The 21,771-nt window shown below is 44.1% G+C and overlaps 1 protein-coding gene and 1 non-coding gene across 2 annotated transcripts in view; one reads left to right on the top strand and one right to left on the bottom strand.

Annotated features, from left to right (window-relative positions):
- The window catches only part of LOC139411623 (talin-2-like), a 125,793-nt gene that overhangs the window by 82,928 nt on the left and 21,094 nt on the right, over nucleotides 1-21,771 (bottom strand). The window lies entirely within an intron of this gene.
- Nucleotides 9,939-10,012, top strand: trnaa-ugc (transfer RNA alanine (anticodon UGC)). The gene has a single exon. It is a non-coding gene; the product is annotated as a tRNA-Ala (tRNA).

Below are 21,771 nucleotides of genomic sequence, written 5' to 3'. Positions count from 1 at the left end.
AATGTCTAATGAAGGAGAGCAGAATAGTATCATCTGAAAGCATACGTCAGGTCAACAACAAAACATTGTAGGGAAAACAACCCAAGGTGAATTCTGAACCACTTCCTTTAGCAATAGTGAGAGAGGGATGGACAGGGGAGAGGGATGGACAGGGGAGAGGGATGGACAGGGGAGAGGGATGGACAGGGGAGAGGGATGGACAGAGGAGAGGGATGGACAGAGGAGAGGGATGGACAGAGGAGAGGGATGGACAGGGGAGAGGGATGGACAGGGGAGAGGGATGGACAGAGGAGAGGGATGGACAGAGGAGAGGGATGGACAGAGGAGAGGGATAGACAGAGGAGAGGGATGGACAGAGGAGAGGGATGGACAGAGGAGAGGGATGGACAGAGGAGAGGGATGGACAGGGGAGAGGGATGGACAGGGGAGAGGGATGGACAGGGGAGAGGGATGGACAGGGGAGAGGGATGGACAGAGGAGAGGGATGGACAGAGGAGAGGGATGGACATAGAAAAAGGGTTAGAGCATGGAAAGAGGGAGAGAGCGAGAGAAAGATAGAGAGAGAAGGATGGCGAGAGAGAGAAGGATGGAGAGAGAGAAATAGGGAGAGAAAGGAGGATAGAGTATATATAGAGAGAGGCCATGTAATTCAATAGATCAATGAATGAGCCTGGTCCTGCTGGGAATCCCCAGGCCTGGTTACTGTAACATGGTCTCCAATCCAATAGGAGATTACAATACTGGAGGGCCACTGGGATGGACATTCAATACATGGACAGATTACATCAATGTGGTACAAATACAATACTGTGTGTGTGTGTCCACCAATACAATATAGCCTCATCTTATGACCGTCAGGCTGACTCTACAACAGCACATGGCCTCAGGTTAACACAATGAAGGTTTGACTGGAATCACATCTACCTCAGATTTGATCAAGTTCCATTTGGCAAAAATTTAATCCCTACGGCCAATTCTAAATTCAACCATGAGGAACTCAGATGAACTCAAATTAGCCTGCTGCAAGTGAGATGGATTTGTTTGGGGAGAAAGATGTGGTAAAAAAACGACTCAGAGAGCAACATCTGGTGCGAAGCTAACAGTGAGACGCAGCAGGCTTCTTAAATATCTTCTTGATAAACTGAGGCTAAAAGTTCTAATGCATTCCCGGAGCATGTAGCAGACTATGATCCATCCATTTTACATGGAGCGCCTGTGGATATTAAATAGGTTAGTGATGTCAGACCATCTTCTCCATGCAGCCAGTCCCCACATGAATGATTACAGAAACATACATGAGTTTCTCAGACTAAACAGGATGGTCCATGTTAGTTTGATGCAGTGTGTAGACACAGGCCTACTTGTGCTTGTGTACAGAATTGTGAACTAAAAGTCCTAAGAAACACCAAAGGGTGGTCAGTGTGAGGACCAGGGCTGTATGTGTGGTAGAGAGACAGTATGCCAGTGCTTTAGTGCCTGGGTATCACATGCAAACCTACTATGTACAATCAAAAGACACACACACACCGTTGCAGAAGTTAGGTGGTGTGTCCCTGCTGCCTGGTTTACTTGGTGATTTATCAACTTCACATGTATCTCATTAGCACGGCATCTGGATTCTCTCCAATACATAAACACAGTGGGCGACGCTGAATTACGTGTGTGTGTGTGTTGGGTCAGGAGGTCTGTGTCGGTAGGCAGCAGCATTAAACACAGATGTAAGGTTTCACCCAGAGAGGAGAGGAGCCTCTGACCCCAGACAGGCCTGCTGGAGGGTAACTAGAGAAGGAGCATGACAGAGGCCATCTCCAGCCTCATCTATCAACTTATTGGTTACAGCCTCCCTCATCTTCTCAACCCACTGTCTCTGGACGCTCCATGTAGCCAAGGCTGCCTGCCAGGCACATATCTAGGACCAGCTTAGCCTCTCCCGGTCTGAAACAAAAAACTTGGAATCTATCCCCTAGTCTCCTACTCCTCTCGCTCCTATCTGCGACCTGATGGCTACTGACAGCTCACATCTCCAACATGTCCGTTCAGTCATGGGTTGCCATGGTTACATAAACTGCTTACAGTAATCTTTGCCCTGACATTTTCAAAACAAAAAAAAGAGAGGGGGAACAGCTACACACAGTCAACGTACCCACACCACAACAGTCCCAGATCGACGATAAGTAGATTCTCCTCTGTCAGTGGAGGCAGTAGAACCACATCAAAAAGGCAAGGCAGTCAGCTTGGATCAGTGAGTGAGTAGAATATGCCCTGCAGATACTGAATGACACATTCTCTCCAAGACCAAACCCCTATACAGAACCAGGAGGTCACTCACCCACACAACTCTCCACCCACAACATTTAGCACATTATGCACAAGGAGGAACATGATCAAACCCAGCTACAACGCAGGGAAACATGAATAGGGAGTCCCCTATGATGTCAGGTGTAGATATCAAATGACAGGCCAACCGTGGGTTTTATTATGTAGTTCTGCATACATGTAGTCTGATTACTAGTCATGTCTGGTAAAATCCCTTGTGAGGGGCTTTTCAGGGACAGAGAACAGTTTTGGTTTTCATGTTTCTGTTCTACCAGCTTAGACTGTTTCCCTGCAGTCATAAGAAGGTTGTGAAAGCTTTTTGAAAGGACAGCAACAACAGGAAGTAAAAGGCATCAGGCATAAATCTCAGCTCCTGAACCGGCCACTCAACGAAGGGCTGTGCCAGACATGACAGCAGCATGTACACTTAGCACCCCTGGACCTCCTGAAACACGCTGCGTAAGCAAGCACTGTCAATAACTAAACAGTCACACACACACACACACCTCTTCTGGTTCAACTTGCGTGAGATCCTCTTCACTCCACTTTATCTCCATGTCAGCTGGAGGCAGCAGGAGCTAAAGCACTAGATGAGCCAAGCTCAGAAGTGAGTCATTATACAGACCACACTATGCTTCTGGGTCGGTGTTCGTCAAGCCTGCCTCTCTGCCTGCCTGCCTCGCTGCTTGCCTGCCTAGGCATAAACATCTCCATACAGCACACATCAATCTCCCTGGAACACACAGCTTGCTTTGGGAAGGGTCCCAAATAGCACCCCATCCCGATTTAGTGTGCTACTTTTGACCAGGGGATATAGGGCTCTGGTCAAAAGTTGTGCAACAAATTGGGAATAGGGTGCATTTGGGATGCAACCTGGGACACTCTTCCAAACAGAGGGATTCCTGAGACGCTCAAGAACGTCTGCTTTTGAAAAAATGCGACCACTGACTTCCCTACAGTAAGATCTCACAAAAGAATAGTACTACCAGTCTGTTCTGTAGACAATAGTGTAGGTGGGATGTAGGTGTTACAAGGCTGTAGGTGTACTTAAAATTCCCTCAAAAAGGCTGAAATACAGTGCCTTCAGAAAGTATTCATACCCATAGAGGTGTTGCACATTTTGTTGTGTTACAGCATGAATGAGCTTTTATTCCCTCTCATCCATCTACACACAATACATCATAATGACACAGTGAAAACAAGTTTAGAAATGTTTGCAAATCTGACATTGAAACAGAAATCTCTAATTTACATAAGTATTCACACCCCTGAGTCAATACTTTGTAGAAGCACCTTAAGAAGAGATTACAGCTGTGAGTGTTCTGGGTGAGTCTAAGAGCTTTCCACACATGGATTGTGCAACATGTTCCCATTATTATTTTAAAAATTCTTCAAGCTCTAGTTGTTGATTATTGCTAGACATCCCTTTTTCAGTTCTTGCCATAGATTTTCATAAACTGTAACTCAGCCACTCAGGAACTTTCAGCGTCTTTTTGGTAAGCAACTCCAGTGTAGATGTGGCCTTATGTTATAGGTTATTATAATGCTGAAAGGTGAAGGCATTTGAAAACCTCCCTGGTCTTTGTGGTTGAATCGGTGTTTGAAATTCACTGCGACTGAGGAACCTTACAGATAATTTTATGTGTGGGGTACAGAGATGAGGTAGTCATTAAGAATTCATGCTAAACACCATTAATGTGCACAGAGTGAGTCCATGCAACTTGTTAAGCAAATTTCTACTCCAGAACTTATTTAGGCTTGCCATAACAAAGGGGTTGATTACTTATTGACTCAAGACATTTCAGCATTTCATTTTAATTCATTTCAATACAGTAGGGAAGAGAGGAGCAAGTCAACCCTTTGATATTATGGGTATTGTGTGTAGGCCAGTGACAAAACATCTATATTTAATCCACTTTAAATTCAGGCTGTAACACAACAAAAAAATGTGGAAAAGGGGGTGTGAATACTTTAAAATGTACTGTACATATTATCCATATAGAGTACTATGTACACACTATTCAATACATTACTTTCAATGCATTACACAGCCTACATATTTGATTTATTTTCAGTTTCAGCTCACTTGATCATGTCCTATGACTTACAAACACAATATTCTACAGGCTGCATTGTGTCCCTCAAGTCCTTTCACCACGTGGGACAGTCCCATCAGTGACACAGCAGCATGGATTTTATCCTAAAGAGAGGGAAATCAACACTCTGTCATGTACTAGATACAGTTTAAGTCGGAAGTTTACATACACTTAGGTTGGAGTCATTAAAACTTGTTTTTCAACCACTCCACACATTTCTTGTTCACAAACTATAGTTTTGGCAAGTTGGTTAGGACATCCACTTTGTGCATGACACAAGTAACCTCAGAAAAAAAAATGTAGACTTCCACAAGTCTGGTTCATCCTTGGGAGCAATTTCCAAACGCCTGAAGGTACCACGTTCATCTGTACAAACAATAGTACGCAAGTATAAACACCATGGGACCACGCAGCCATCATACCTCTCAGGAAGGAGATGCGTTCTGTCTCCTAGAGATGAACATACTTTGGTGTGAGAAATGCAAATCAATCCCAGAACAACAGCAAAGGACCTTGTGAAGATGCTGGAGGAAACAGGTACGAAAGTATGTATATCCACAGAAAAACGGGTCCTATATCAACAGAACCTGAAAGACCGCTCTGCAAGAAAGAAGCCACTGCTCCAAAACAGCCATAAAAAAAACTTTTTGGAGAAATGTCCTCTGGTCTGATGAAACAAAAATAGAACTGTTTGGCCATAATGACCATCGTTATGTTTGGAGGAAAACGGGGGAGGCTTGCAAGCTGAAGAACACCATCCCAACCGTGAAGCACGGGGGTGGCAGTATCATGTTGTGTGGGTGCTTTGCTGCACGAGGGACAGGTGCACTTCACAAAATAGATGGCATCATGAGGATATATTGAAGCAACATCAAGACATTAGTCAAGAAGTTAAAGTTTGGTTGCAAATGGGTCTTCCAAATGGACAATGACCCAAAGCATACTTCCAAAGTTGTGGCAAAATGGCTTAAGGACAACAAAGTCAAGGTGTTGGACTGGCCATCACAAAGCCCTGACCTCAATCCTATATAACATTTGAGGGCAGAACTGCAGCTGCTCGCCTCATCACTGCAGCTGCTCGCCTCATCACTGCAGCTGCTCGCCTCATCACTGCAGCTGCTCGCCTCATCACTGCAGCTGCTCGCCTCATCACTGCAGCTGCTCGCCTCATCACTGCAGCTGCTAGCTGGAATGAGAACACACAGGACACATTCCAGTTTCAAACTCCAGTTCCTAAAGGCTTCGGCTCCAGAATACGTCTCTCTGCTTGGCCTGCTTCCCAGTCCTGACAGGTGCAGGTACAGGCCATTGGGTTTCTGGCCAGGCTACACAAGTTGACTGTGATGCCATGTGGAAAGCACAATGGCCATGATGACATGGAGTACCTGGAAGGTGACAAACGACTGTTCCAGTGCCAGCCAGCTGCAGCAAGGGCATTGGCCTAGTGGCCTCTAACCCAGACAACAGCCATACCAGTGAATTGAAAACCACTAGCAAGAAGACAGCTGTGTGTGAGTGTGAGAGAGTGAGAGCATGACGATGTGACCATGACCGTGTGAGGCAGAGGCCTGCAGCTACACAGCCCCCCCCCCCCCCCCCCACCCAGAGTTCTCATCTGGCATAAAGCTCATGGTTTCACTTCAGAGCAATACTCAGACTGAACCTGGCAGTTAAAGCCACATGAATACATAACTACATTCCCTTGAAAAATGTATAGAGCTATTGACTTTATCTTACTGATTTGAACAGTTGTTTGGATGAATACTAGAGAAGAATAATGAAAGATAGAACATTCTGGCAAACACTTCAGTTCCTTGCACCCCTCTGAAAAACCTGTCAACAGCACAACATCACTTATTTACAGAGCATGTAATTTCTCTCTTTTAGGAAACACTTAAATAGCCTAACCACATCATGTAAACCTTAACACACAACGGCTCATAGCCGTTAGCTAGAGTCCCACAACAACATGTGACCTTGTCTTTAACCATTTTCCAACTGGTATTTTATGAATTGAGGGAGGCTTAGACAGGCAATTCAATGACACCATGTAGTTTCCTAAATATTTTCACATCAACAGAGTCCATGGGAATTGAATGTGATGTCTGCCCTGAAACGTGTTGGTTTCTCAGCCATTGAATAAAGCTATGGCAACAACACTGTTCATCGTAGAAGAGAGCTTTGAAGACGGATCAACAAAGCATTTTTGTAGGTAGTTAAATGACATCAACCAAGTCAACAATAAGCAACCACCAACTAACAGTCTGCTCCAGTCCAATACTGTTAGATATATTCATTGTTATTACATTTAGTAGGTTTTTATGTTGTTTCATGTTGCTGGTAGTGTCAAATATTATCACTAAAAATAAACATCTGCCTTCAAAAAAAGAGTGAAGATCCTGTCTTACTTCCAGAGAGGATAGTCTAGGCAGTAGCTTAACCTATCCACTTCACATCATACTGCTCACTCTTCTGTCAGGTCAGCCTTGAAATGACCCTCCTTAACCTTCCTGATCTATTTCAGTCTGGCATGGTTCTCACTACAAATACCATTAAGGGCTCTTAAAAAGTGCTTAAAGGGCTCTACACTGCAAAACTCAATTGGTCTTCTTGGCAAGAGAAAACACAATCAAAAGGATAGGCTCTAGTCTGGCGAGAGAAAACACAATCAAAAGGATAGGCTCTAGTCTGGCAAGAGACAACACAATCAAAAGGATAGGCTCTAGTCTGGCAAGAGAAAACACAATCAAAAGGATAGGCTCTAGTCTGGCAAGAGAAAACACAATCAAAAGGATAGGCTCTAGTCTGGCAAGAGACAACACAATCAAAAGGATAGGCTCTAGTCTGGCAAGAGAAAACACAATCAAAAGGATAGGCTCTAGTCTGGCAAGAGAAAACACAATCAAAAGGATAGGCTCTAGTCTGGCAAGAGAAAACACAATCAAAAGGATAGGCTCTAGTCTGGCAAGGTTGACGATAAAGGTTAAGAGAAAGAAAAATACACTACATGACCAAAAGTATGTGGACACCTGCAGGTTGAATATCTCATTCGAAAATCATGGGCATTAATATGGAGTTGATCCCCCTTTGCTGCTTCTGGGAAGGTGTTCCGCTAGATGTTGGAACATTGCTGCGGGGACTTGCTTCCAGCCACAAGTGCATTGAGGTCGGGTGTAACCGATGTGAAATGACTAGCTAGTTTGCGGTAGTGCACGCTAATAGCGTTTCAATCAGTGAGGTCACTTGCTCTGAGACCTTGAAGTAGTGGTTCCCCTTGCTCTGCAAGGGCCGTGGCTTTTGTGGAGCAAAGGGTAACGATGCTTCGAGGGTGACTGTTGATGTGTGCAGAGGGTCCCTGGTTGGGGCGAGGAGAGGGATGGAAGCTATCCTGTTACATTGATGCCGTTGACCCAGATCACTGGTTGCTGAGGAAAAGGAGGAGGTCAAAAGGGGGGTGAGTGTAACCGATGTGAAATGGCTTGCTAGTTAGCGGTGGTGCGCGCTAATAGCGTTTCAATCAGTGACGTCACTTGCTCTGAGTGGTTCCACTTGCTCTGCAAGGGCCGCGGCTTTTGTGGAGCGATGGTTAATGATGCTTCGTGGGTGTCAGTTGTTGTGTGCAGAGGGTCCCTGGTTCGAGCCCGGGTATGGGCGAGGGGACGGACTAAAGTTATACTGTTACACGGGCACTAATGTTTGGTGATTAGGCCTAGCTCGCAGTAAGCGTTCCAATTCATCCCTAAGGTGTTCGATGGGGTTGAAGTCAGAACTCTGTGCATGCCAGAAAAGTTCTTCCACACCGATCGACAAACCATTTCTGTATGGACCTTGCTTTGTGCACTGGGCATGGTCATGCTTAAACATTAAAAGGGACTTCCCCAAATGGTTGCCACAAAATTGTGAGCACAGAATCGTCTAGAATGTCATTGTACGCTGTAGCATGAAGACGTCCCTTCGCTGGAACTAAGGGGCCTAGCCCAAACCATGAAAAACAGCCCCAGACAATTATTCCTCCTCCACCAAACTTCACAGTTGGCACTATGCATTTCGGGCAGTAGTGAATGTTGCAACAGAGGACAGACTATTTTCACATCCTACGCGCTTCAGCACTCGACGGTCCCGTTCTGAGAGCTTGTGTGGACTACCACTTTGTGGCTGAGCCGAAGTTGCTCCTAGACGTTTCCACAATAACAGCACTTACAGTTGCCCGGGGCAGCTCTAGCAGGGCAGAAATTTGATGAACTGACTTGCTGGAAATGTAGAATCCTATGACGGTGCCATGCTTAAAGTCACTGAGCTCTTCAGTAAGGCCATTCTACTGCCAATACACCTGTCAGCAACCTGTGTGGCTGAACTAGCAGAGTCCACTCATTTGAAGGGGTGTCCATATACTTTTGTATATATAGTGTAAATAAATTCATGGGACCGGCGGCGGAAGAAAGATTACGTAGTGAATGATTGCAGTATATTCCTGTTACATAATTCATTTATACATTTTTCAAATGATCTACAACCACTTTATTACATGTTTTGCGCTCGCTAGTCGTGTTTTCAATGTTAATCCTGTAAAATCAGCAACAGCGCTGGCCCATTAATGTGTTGATTTGCCGATGCTCCGCATGGAATTATTACATGGCCTTAACCTGTATTTTTTTCTAAAATCAAATCAATGTTTATTGGTCTGGTACATAGATTTGCCGATGTTATCGCAGGTGCCACGAAATGCTTGTGTTTCTATCTCTCAGCAGTGCAGTAATGCCTAGCAAAACAAACAATCCAAAAAGTGAAATTAAATAAATGTCTGAAAACATTTCAATTAACAACCCAAATAGCACTGTAAAATCCAAATCTACACTGGATAAATCTACACAAGATATAATAAGAATGTGTACAGTAGTAGATATATTAGTGTGAGCCATGTCAAGAATACAGTATAAAAGCATGTGGTGTGTGGTGTGTATCAGTAACTAAAATACAATGTACAGTAGTAGAAATATTAGAAAGCCAAGAATACAGCATGTAAATACACAGAACCAAACCCCAGAGCAAAATGGATAGAATTGCTGGAAATTGAGCTGCTAATGATCTGCGCTTTCGATCTAGCATCCTGGAAAACATGGAAACCACTATTTGATTGAGAAGGAAACCACTGCCTTCCCTCAGGAGAGGTTAGAGCTCTAAATATGAAAATTACAACTAATTTCCCTTGTTCAACTAATGCCCCATATTTAGGCAATTATCCAAACGTAATTATAGTATATGGATCTGTTTTTACAAATTGAGTGCAACAAACAGTGTAACACAAACCAGCTGTAAAAAGCTATTAGGATATCAATTTCTCCTGGCTGTGGAAATAAGCCAGAACATATGCTTCCAACATTGAATATCACCATGAAAGTAAATGACTTCTGCATAATTGAGAAGTAATGAAACAATCCCAAAGCATCGCACAAACTAGGCTTTTTATTCATCGCAAGGGGACCAAGTGCACAAAAGAGGTACAACAGGATTCTTAGTAGTGTAACAGTCCCGTGTGACTCAGTTGGTAGAGCATGGCGCTTGCAACGCCAGGGTTGTGGGTTCGATTCCCACGGGGGACCAGTACAGAAAAAAATGTATGCACTCATTACTGTAAGTCCTTCTGGATAACGTGAAAGCTAGGGCAAGCACGTGAAAGCTAGGGCAAGCACAACCCACGCAACAGCGCAGTCTTCATCAAGATTGAAAACAACCTTCACAAATCACCCCAGTCAGATATTTGCCATAGTGATTATGCTGTAGCTGAGCACCAATAAACATCTCACACAGCCAGACTTGGCAGATATCCAAGGCACAACTTTGATTACTTATCTACGAACTAAGGCAAAACCAAACAGGAAAGAAGGCCACTCATCTGAGTCCAGTCTCACCACACAATTGGCTCGTCTCTCAAGAGTTTTTTAAAAATTTACTGAGCATTCCTTCTCAAGATAATAAACTAATCTTCCAGATCTATAAACTGTGGAAATAAAGGCAACTGAACGTGTGTGTGCATGCATGCGTAAATTAATGCATAAATGAAGAAGCTACCTTCACTACAGTTTTCAAGAATGTTTCTTAACCACAAAAGAGCTGCTACTATTATGGTGCTAGTTCAATCAGAGATCCATTAGCCCTGAGAGCTGGTGGCCTTGGTGCTGCACTGATTGACTATGACTGGAGTGGACACCACAGAGAGCTACGACAGAACATCAGCAGGACTTTAGTACATAGAGATGAGAAGGTCATTGAGACCCATTAGTGAGCACCAAGTGAACATTTCCTTTATTGGTACCCAGAGGATAGGACACTCAGCAGTGTGCTGATAACAGCCGACATATTTATGTTTCCCCTCTCTTTCCCTTTCTCACTCAGACCACCAGCCACAATGCTAATGACCCACACAACAGAGCAACTACTGCTGTGGCGATAGTATTAATGACACACTGGAAAACTGAGGTGTAATATAGATCATTTGGCTATACATGTCTAGAACCATTTTATCCTCGCACTACTCCTAAACTAAGCTTATATCTCTGTAAAAATACCATGTAGCTCGCAAGCGAAGCAAAGCCTTGAACAGGGTTCCAAATTAAATCTGTCATAGAACCCTAAGACTTCACTCATCTCAGAAAAGCTCAGATACCCACAGCTCCTCCAACTAATTTCAGAATCAAGTCGCATCGAGTAGCCGAGCACTGTGAGCACCATACACCCAGAAAGAGTTAATTGCTATGTGAAACCAGTTGCAGAGTCAGCATTGAAGTACAGCACCCACAGCCATGGAGAAACACAGATACACACAAGCAGGGCTGTGGGCTGTGTATGGAGGCATCTGGAGTGGAGGCTAGCTGCTGACTATTACCACAGTCAGCTAGCAGGCCCAAACTATTACCACAGTCAGCTAGCAGGCCCAAACTATTTACCACAGTCAGCTAGCAGGACCAAACTATTAACCACAGTCATCTAGCAGGACCAAACTATTATAACAGTCAGCTAGCAGGACCAAACTATTACCACAGTCAGCTAGCAGGACCAAACTATTACCACAGTCAGCTAGCAGGACCAAACTATTACCACAGTCAGCTAGCAGGACCAAACTATTACCACAGTCAGCTAGCAGGACCAAACTATTACCACAGTCATCTAGCAGGACCAAACTATTTACCACAGTCATCTAGCAGGACCAAACTATTAACCACAGTCAGCTAGCAGGACCAAACTATTATAACAGTCAGCTAGCAGGACCAAACTATTACCACAGTCAGCTAGCAGGACCAAACTATTACCACAGTCAGCTAGCAGGACCAAACTATTACCACAGTCAGCTAGCAGGACCAAACTATTACCACAGTCAGCTAGCAGGACCAAACTATTACCACAGTCAGCTAGCAGGACCAAACTATTAACCACAGTCAGCTAGCAGGACCAAACTATTTACCACAGTCAGCTAGCAGGACCAAACTATTTACCACAGTCAGCTAGCAGGACCAAACTATTTACCACAGTCAGCTAGCAGGACCAAACTATTATCACAGTCAGCTAGCAGGACCACACTCAGCTAGCAGGAGCAAACTATTACCACAGTCAGCTAGCAGGCCCAAACTATTTACCACAGTCAGCTAGCAGGACCAAACTATTACCACAGTCAGCTAGCAGGACCACACTCAGCTAGCAGGACCAAAATATTTACCACAGTCAGCTAGCAGGACTGACAGGATGTCCCGCACATCACAGAGAGGAACTCTGCAGCTACACAGCTAATATCACCGAGCACAAGTGGAGAACATGGGTGAGTGGGTGTGTGTGTGCTGTGAAAGATACAGAACAAGTGTGAGTGTATGTAGAAAATAGTCAGCCATGGCGAGAGAAACATACAGAGAGAGAGAGAGCGAGAGAGAAACATACATACAGACAGAGAGAGAGATACAGAGGAGAGAAAGAGAGAGAGAGAGAGAGAGAGAGAGATACAGAGAGAGGGAGAGAGAGAGAAACATACAGAGAAATACAGAGAGAGATAGAGAGAGAAAGATACAGAGCGAGAAAGAGAGAGATGAAGAGATACACAGAGAGAGATAGGGAAACATGCAGAGAGAGAAACATACAGAGAGAGAGAGAGAGAGAGAGAAACATGCAGAGAGAGAGAAACATGCAGAGAGAGAGAAACATGCAGAGAGAGAGAGAGAGAAACATGTAGAGAGAGAGAGCGAGAGAAACATGCAGAGAGAGAGAAACATGCAGAGAGAGCGAAACATGCAGAGAGAGAGAGGGGGAGGGAGGGAGAGCAGTAAAGAGAGAGAGATAAACATGCAGAGAGAGAAACATGCAGAGGGAGAAACATGCAGAGGGAGAAACATGGAGAGAGAGAGAGAGAAACATGCAGAGAGAGAAACATGCAGAGAGAGAGAGAGAGAGACACATGCAGAGAGAGAGAGAAACATGCAGAGAGAGAGAGAGAGAGACACATGCAGAGAGAGAGAGAAACATGCAGAGAGAGAGAGAGAGAGACACATGCAGAGAGAGAGAGAAACATGCAGAGAGAGAGAGAAACATGCAGAGAGAGAGAGAAACATGCAGAGAGAGAAACATGCAGAGGGAGAGAGAGAAACATGCAGAGGGAGAGAGAGAAACATGCAGAGAGAGAGAGAGAAACATGCATAGAGAGAGAGAGAGAGAGACACATGCAGAGAGAGAGAGAGAGAGAGAGAGCGAGAGAGAAACATGCAGAGAGAGAGAGGGGGAGGGAGGGAGAGCAGTAAAGAGAGAGAGAGAAACATGCAGAGAGAGAGAAACATGCGCTCAACATGTGCTCAATTCAAACATAACTGCCAAAGAGGCGGCCGGCCGGTGGATCGGTTTTAGGTTTCTTCTGGTGACGGATCTACTGCACATCACACTCATTTCTGAAACTCCTCTGAGACGCAGTAAAAGACAGTCGGGCGACAAGAAGCCCAGTCACAGCAGGTGAGGACAGAAACGGTGGGAAAGAGCACCAACACAGCAGGTGAGGACAGAAACGGTGGGAAAGAGCACCAACACAGCAGGTGAGGACAGAAACGGTGGGAAAGAGCACCAACACAGCAGGTGAGGACAGAAACGGTGGGAAAGAGCACCAACACAGCAGGTGAGGACAGAAACGATGGGAAAGAGCACCAACACAGCAGGTGAGGACAGAAACGGTGGGAAAGAGCACCAACACAGCAGGTGAGGACAGAAACGGTGGGAAAGAGCACCAACACAGCAGGTGAGGACAGAAACAGTGGGAAAGAGCACCAACACAGCAGGTGAGGACAGAAACGGTGGGAAAGAGCACCAACACAGCAGGTGAGGACAGAAACGGTGGGAAAGAGCACCAACACAGCAGGTGAGGACATGAAATGGTCCTGCTTGTCAGGTGGGGGTGAGATGGGATGTACTGTACTCCAGCAACCTAGGCCTAATCAGACCCCTCCACATACTGTACAACTAACCATGGCTGCTTATGAAATGGCACCCCATTTTACTTTATAGTACACTACTTCTTCTGGCTAATAAAGTAGGGCACAATAGACTATAGGGAATATGGTTCCATTTCTGAAAATCAGCAAGCGCCATCACAGCCAGCATGTTATTCTCACTTACTAAAGGCTATGAATACCTGGAAAAGGAGAGAATGAGGTATTAATGAACTGATCAGCTCAGATGTCAGCCTCCAGCTAAATAAATGTTGAGAATAAGACTTAAAGAGTAGAACCTTATGTACAGATGTGGGATGTTCATTTAATTTGAATTTGCTGTTGCTGGAAATTCAAACTTGTAGAGTATTTAAGATTTAAAAAGGTTTCTGAAGTTTGTAATTTCCACTTTAAAATGTCAGACGTGATTTGCACTAACTAAAAATGTATCAACCCCCACAAAATTTCCTGTTGCTGGAGGATTATTTTAAAACCGTGAGAAAATGGTCAAATTAATATCCTGCATCTGTACAACATGAAAGACACCTGCATTCCTGTCCTTCTGTATTCTAAAGCCGCAGAGCTTTGGACATGAAAACTAAATTGTGCTTGATACAGCATTCAAAAGTCCACCCTGATGAAGCCTACAGAAATGTCTCTACCTTGGTACAGCTTACAGTACTAGCTGATTTTACTACATTGAACCAAATCCTGCTTTCAGAAAGTGTAAGGTAATCTTTGGTGGAAACACACCATCTCATTCCCTGGAGGGGTGTAGAGGTGGGGCACACATGGCCATATCACCACTGCAATCTGTGGAGTAACAATGCACAACATGTGACTCCATTGTTGGGCTCAATGTATCAACTATTTCCACAGTTTTTCATACTGCAAGGTGGACAGACTGAGGGCCCTGCAGACAATGTGGTGCCAGGGGGAAACATCCTGGCCAGAGGTGAAAATGGCTTTTTAATAAAGCTGCACTCGATGGTATCCCAATTTAACACTATCCCCTGACCACTCCCATTCATTTCAACAACAGTCTGATTAACACCAGAACCGCTGGGCCTCGAGGTATAGTTTAGGTTAATTTGAAGCAATTGTCGTGGTGATCCACTGGGCACGACACCTTCAACTGTTGGGAGAAGGAGGGGAGCAGGCCCTACTGTTGGGAGGGGGAATGGGGAAAATGGTATTCCAAACTTTATCCGGAATGTTCAATTCTATTTTGTTGCGACTCAAGCGATACCTCGGTCCATTCTACATGTAACTGCCAAAATAAAGCAAAAACTATAGTAAATAAGGGATACAAAGTATATTGAAAGCATGGGGGTGCTTCCACACAGGAAGTACCAGACAATTGTAGAATCTATGCCAAGGCACATTGAAGCTTGTCTGGCGGTTCGTGGTGGGCCAACGCCCTATAAAGACACTATGTTGGCGTTTCCTTTATTTTGGCAGTTACCTGTAGCAGCAGGCTACACAGAGAATTGAACAGCTGGATAGGGAAAACGGCTCAAGTCACGCAAAAGGGAAAGTAACTTAGCGGACAAAGTTTGGACACAATTTAGTGTGTACGACATCTAAAGAATTGCATCACTATACTGAGAGCTTTGCCATTTCTAAATGGACGTATTGGGTTGTTTTGGGAACCTTGATTTTTTTCAAGGCCCCCATACGACACAATGAGGATGAGGAAGGGATTTGCGGTAAGTTTCTCAAAAACATGAAATCACAAAAGGTGTCATTTACATCAAAAAGAGATTTGGTTTTAAAAAATAACATCCTTTAAGATTCTTCCGACTGTTATATGGACTTACAGTGCCTTCAGAAAGTATTCACACTCCTTTGTGAATACATTTGGTAAGCAATATGTTTGGAACATCGAATCGCAATAAAATCAAGGTATCAAATCGCAATACATACAGAATTGTGAGAATCGCAATACATATCGTATCGGGCACCTAAGGATTTTTAGTTCCCTGGTTTTCCCTGCCCTAGAGTGTTGCTACTCAGTGCTCACTGAGGCCTACTAATGGTCTGGGATGTGTCCCAAATGGCAGCCTATTCCCTATTCCCACTGCTTTCGACCAGAGCCCAATGAGCCCTGGTCAAAAGCAGTGCACTATATGGGAACAGAGTGCTATTTGGGACGCGGTCCTGCTGTCTTCGGCCACCCTCCCCCATGCATCACAGCAGGCCCAGCTATGTCATTAGCTAAGTGGGGGCAATGGAATGTGGGTCTTAGTAAATGCAGGGGAGAGATTCACGTGGCCAAAAGACTCATTGTCTGGGCCTACCACCTCTCACTACTTACCCACCTGCGTAATATCAACCATAGGCTTGCTTTGCCAAACTCATGTGGGGTGAAGAGACGAGAATATATTAACCATATAACTCAGACAACAAAGCCTTTAGTCTGTAAGAAAAAATATTGTATCCTTCAAACAAAACCATAAACGAACAAAAGTGAACAGATAAGTCTGTTTCTCGACCATGCATCCTTGTGAGTAATGGCAGTTGAGGAAACTGCAAGTTCTGCACTTCTGCAAGTTCTGTAGAAGGGTTATGGTTAGAAAGGTTAATTTCCTATATTACAGTGAAATAATGTCTCAATGTATTTCTGTGTCCATATGACTAATTCTGTTGGACCAAACATCAAATGCAAATAGTGAGTTGAAACCGCTTGTCAGAGAGGAAAAATAAATCTCTCATCCTTGTTGTTGGTAGTGGCATGGGCTTGGTGTGTGTGTGTGTGTGTGTGTGTTTGTAAACAGAGAAGTAGATGCGAAGCGAGAGGTTTCACTCTTGCCAAAATCTGTCCAAAATATGCCCAATGCATTTCTTTGGGATTATTTTGGACCTAAGTGTTGCCTACCTTCCTACCTTTGGGACAACAACTCCCATTGCGGAGACATGAGCATCTCTGGTGTAAATGGCAAGGTGTACAGCACAGAAGGAGTGAAGAACGCAATACCAAAAAGGTGACAGAACAAGCGGACATAAAACACACAAGAAAATAAACGGGATTCTTGCCATAGGAATATCGCGCAAAAACATTAATTCAAATATATTCAATATATCGCCCAACCCTACACCAGCTACCCATACACCTCTCAGCAGCAGGAGAAACAAGCTCTTCATAGCTCAGTACCTCAGAGAATTCAGCAGTAGGAGAGGTCAATGAACACAACCCACAGAATACATTCTGAGAATTCCAGCACAATCTTCCTTTCCTTTTGAGAAATGATGCTCATCTACAGTAAACCTAGATAACCATCAATCTGAAACTAAAACCTGTTTACAAAATCTGTGGTTGTGAGGCCAGTTGGACGTACTGCCAAATTATCTAAAACAACGGAGGTGGCTTATGGTAGAGAAATGAACATTCAATTATTTGGCAACAGCTCTGTATTCTGCGAGACAGCATACCAACTGCACACTCCTTCAAAACGTGAGACATCTGTGGCATTGTATTGTGTGACAAAAACGGCACATTTTAGAGTGGCCTTTTACGGTCCCCAGCACATGGTGCACCTGTGTAATGATCATGCTGTTTAATCAGCTTCTTGATATGCCACAACTGTCAGGTGGATGGATTATCTTGGCAAAGGAGAAATGCTCACGAACAGGGATATAAACAAATTGTGCACAAAATGAGATAAATAAGCTTTTTGTACATATGGAACATTTCAGGGATCTTTTATTTCAGCTCATAAAACATAGGACCAACACTTTACATGTTGTGTTTTATATTTTTGTTCAGTGTAGTAGGTTTCACCATTTCTATCTCATGCACGTGATTTAATCCACTATATCACAGAGGCTTCTCTCAGGACAGCACTGAATCTGGTGATAGAACAGTGTACCCAAAAACACAATGAAGTCATTTTATTGGTGCATTCCTGAACCCTCAGGATTTCCTATACCCTTTTTACTCTCACAGATCAGAGTGACTGTGGATGACACACGGCATTGACCCTCTCAGTAAAACAGACATTATCCCCCAAGGTGACGGAGGGGCATGCAAATGCCTCCAGCATGAGTCAAGGCCCATGGTATTGCTCTCTTTTTCTTGTGGTTGGTCAGCTCTTCTTTCATAATCTACATGGCTCCCTATTCCCTATATAGGGCACTACCTTTGACCAGAGCCCTATGGGTCCTGGGCAACAGTAGTGCACTATGTAGGGAATAGGGAGGCATTTGGGCCACAACATTCAGTGGTTTTTAGAGTGTTCCAGGACATCTGTGGAGCAGCTGTTGCTATTGCTCCTCTTAGGGCATCAGCAGGGCACTGTGTAGAGGCAATATTTAATCATGGCTATGCAGTGTTTCCCCTACATATTTTTTTTAGCAGCGGTGGCAAAGGTCGTGGAAGAGAGAGGCATGCCGCCCAATATTTTTAGAAGGACTGAAAAGGTCATTTCTGGTTTTTAGAAAGATGTTCTACTCCAAGACGAATGAAAATCAGATGACACTGACCATCTATAATCCCCCCAGAAACCAGCCCAATAACAGATTATTTTACTGTAGCCTATACATGGTACTAGACTGGATTATCAGGCAGGTGCTATTAGCAATAAACTTTTTCTGGACCAAAAAGGGGGCACTTTCCTGCAATTCTATAAATTTTTCCATGGACCTGAGAGACTTTGGCAATTGTAAAGCAACATTTTCTGCAATTCTACACATTTTTCCATGGAGTAGACCGAAAATGTTGCAGTGTGACAGCTAACTTCCATTGGGGCCCCTGGGCATGTGCCCTGCGTGCCCGGTCGGTAATCCAGCCATGCCAAAAGTACTCCTAAATTCCTAATTTAATGGTTTCATCGTCTTAGCTTTTATTATCAAAGATTATATTATTTAAAAAAATATATAGGTCAATTGTCTATTCTACAAAATTTCTGTGTGGTTTTATTCATTGAAGCTCATACTGAAAGCGTTGTTCCATCCCGAAAATTACTTTAAGAAAATGTATTTTTGGGGTGTGGCAGCAACAATTTAGCTATGGCCAATTGTTGGAAATCAAACAGTGTCCGCACACACACACCCCCCTCTGTGCTATATAAGGCACTGAATGCAGCCATCCCATACCTCCCCCGACATCCAAGCGAGAGATTCTAAATGATTAGTCCTGCCCTCCCAGTGAGGGCCACAGACCATAATTAAATGAGTCCCTCAGCCCCTCTCAGCCTTGCTTCCCCAGCCCTTCTCAGCCTTGCTTCCCCAGCCCCTCTCAGCCTTGCTTCCCCAGCCCCTCTCAGCCTTGCTTCCCCAGCCACTCAGATCTGCTCTCAATGCCGTAAATGGAAACAAACCTCCGTTGAACTAGAGGGGACTTATGTAGAGCTGGGAATTGCCAGAGAACTCACGATACAATACCATGATACTTTGGTGCAGATATGATATGTATTGAGATTTAAACGATTCTATATGTATTGCGATTCAATACAGTAATTTCATTGCGATTCGATGTTCCAAACATATTGCTCACCATATATGTCTGCTGCAGAGGGACAAGAGAGGGTCATGAGAAAACACATTTTGATTAGTCATGCAAATAAAAGTTCCCTGTGTGCTTTGGACTCTGACATGCCATAAAGGAAAACGGACAGAGTTTGAGACACCTGACAGAGTTTATTGAGCAGCATCTCAGGCCTGTCATCAACACAACCATCAGCACTAGGGAGACAACAGCATCAGAGAGCAGATACAACACAGAACTGCAGATAGCAGCCGTCCAGAACAAAAACATCACAATGATTTAGGGAGAGCAAATAGGAGACACGGCCTTTCATTCTGCACTCTTGGGATCAACTAATTCCATATCATTTGAGCTGCTTCAAGACTTGAGGTTGCGTGCTATGCCACTGCTTATAAGTATAACTAAATCAATCTAAGATGTGTCAAATAAATGATATCCAACTCAGGGCTCCAGCTATGCATTTGGTTTGCTAACTTCCTAGCTAAGATGTCAAGTTCAAGCTTCTCCAGTCTCCTGCTGGATCAAGATCCCCGTTGCCTACATTTTTTTGTGCGTCTAAATTATTTCAATTTCATTTTTCACCCCTTTTTCTCCCCAATTTTGTGGTATCGAATTGGTAGTTACAGTCTTGTCCCATCGCTGCAACTCCCGTACGGACTCAAGAGAGGCAAAGGTTGAGTGCCATGCGTCCTCCAAAACACAACCTAGCCGAGCCGCACAGCTTCTTGATAATACCCTCTTAACCCGGAAGCCAGCCACACCAATGTGTCGGAGGAAACACTGTGCACCTGGCGCCCAGCCAGCCACAGGAGTCACTAAAGCGCGATGGGACAATAACATCCCTGCCGGCCAAACCCTCCCCTAACCCGGACGACGCTGGGCCATATGTGTCTCCCATTCACGGCCTAGACTCGAACCAGAATCTCTAGTTGCACAGTTAGCACTGCGGTGCAGTGCCTTAGACCACTGCGCCACTCAGGAGACTTGCAAATTATTTTTATTAAACTTTTTTTAATAGCACTCATCTTCCGCCTATCATTCCCTATACCGCCATCTCTCTCTCCCTATATCCGTCAGATGCTGGGGCCCCCAGAAGGATTACAGTAGTGTTCAGAGCTGCTGTAACTCAGTCAGATGCTGGGGCACCCCCAGAAGGATTACAGTAGTGTTCAGAGCTGCTGTAACTCAGTCAGATGCTGGGGCTCCCCAGTGGTGGAGGTACCAGCTGCCAGGCATTAATGACATAGCAGAGCAGCTCGAGTTCAGCAGCAGTCAAACCTCTGGAATTCCACTTTCTTATTGCTGGATGGCTGACAAGAGTATGATAGACACGCCTCATTCATACTCATCATAGCTGCTATGAGAAACAATATCAAGTAACAAAGTAGAGGTCTCTCTCCAGTAAAGACCTTAATGAACTTTCAGCACTGTGCTCAACATATAGCAGGTGATATTATTACTAACAGAGGCTGTATTGCTCATTTGCTCTCTAGGCTTTGTCTAGAATGAGCACAATCTTCTATTTTCTTCTGATGTGTGAAAACAGACTAGTCAGAAAATTGCATGAATACTTTATCAAGGACACCACCATGTACTTAACAGAACAAACCAAATGGTTACAAGCAAAACCAATATGAGGTTGTGAAGTATTTTTGTTTTATGCCTCCAAGGCTGCGTTTACACAGACAGCCAACTCTGACCTTTTTTTAACCACTAATTGGTCTTTTGACCAATCACATCAGCTCTTTGGACATCAGAACTTTTTCAGAGGTGATCTGATTGGCCAAAAGACTAATTAGTGGAGAGAGGGAAAAAAATCTGAATTGGGCTGGCTGTCTAAACGCAGTATGAAGAAGTATAGTAGGCTGACATCCCATTGGGTCTTTTGGCAAACAAGAACTCTTGCTGAGACTGTTCAAGTCAGGTCTGGACCCAAAGCCACGATGTAAACAACTGCTCCTCACCAATTATAAGTCTAATCTATTTTATAACTCAGCTGTGGAGAGATAAGGGTGGTCTCTAATCCTCTCTATGGGTGTAAAAGCTGAGTGCAGGACTGCTGGTGTTAAGTCTGTTGCATAGCCTACTACTACTACTGACAAAAAAAACAACCTTAGTTGGCCGAGAGTCGTCTGCTCGATTGGTCAACATTTTTAAACGTGTATTTGTTCCCTATATAGACACACCCTATGTTTATTAATAAAACCAACTATATGTAGACTAATGAGCTTGTCTGACACTTTATGCCTGGGTTCCTCAACTGGCGGCCCACAAGCCGAATTTCCCTGCGAGTGGTTTTATTAGGCCCCCAAGTTCAAAAAAAAAAATACAAAAAGGAAATCACCAAGTGATTTTAATTTGGGAAATCTTAGTATTTCCACGCATAATAGAGAGATACGTGATCATATACAAATGTAAGCAA

This window comes from Oncorhynchus clarkii, chromosome 6, assembly GCF_045791955.1.
Source record: "Oncorhynchus clarkii lewisi isolate Uvic-CL-2024 chromosome 6, UVic_Ocla_1.0, whole genome shotgun sequence".
NCBI classification, from domain to species: Eukaryota; Metazoa; Chordata; class Actinopteri; order Salmoniformes; family Salmonidae; genus Oncorhynchus; species Oncorhynchus clarkii.
This window is presented reverse-complemented; position numbering and strand designations above follow the sequence as displayed.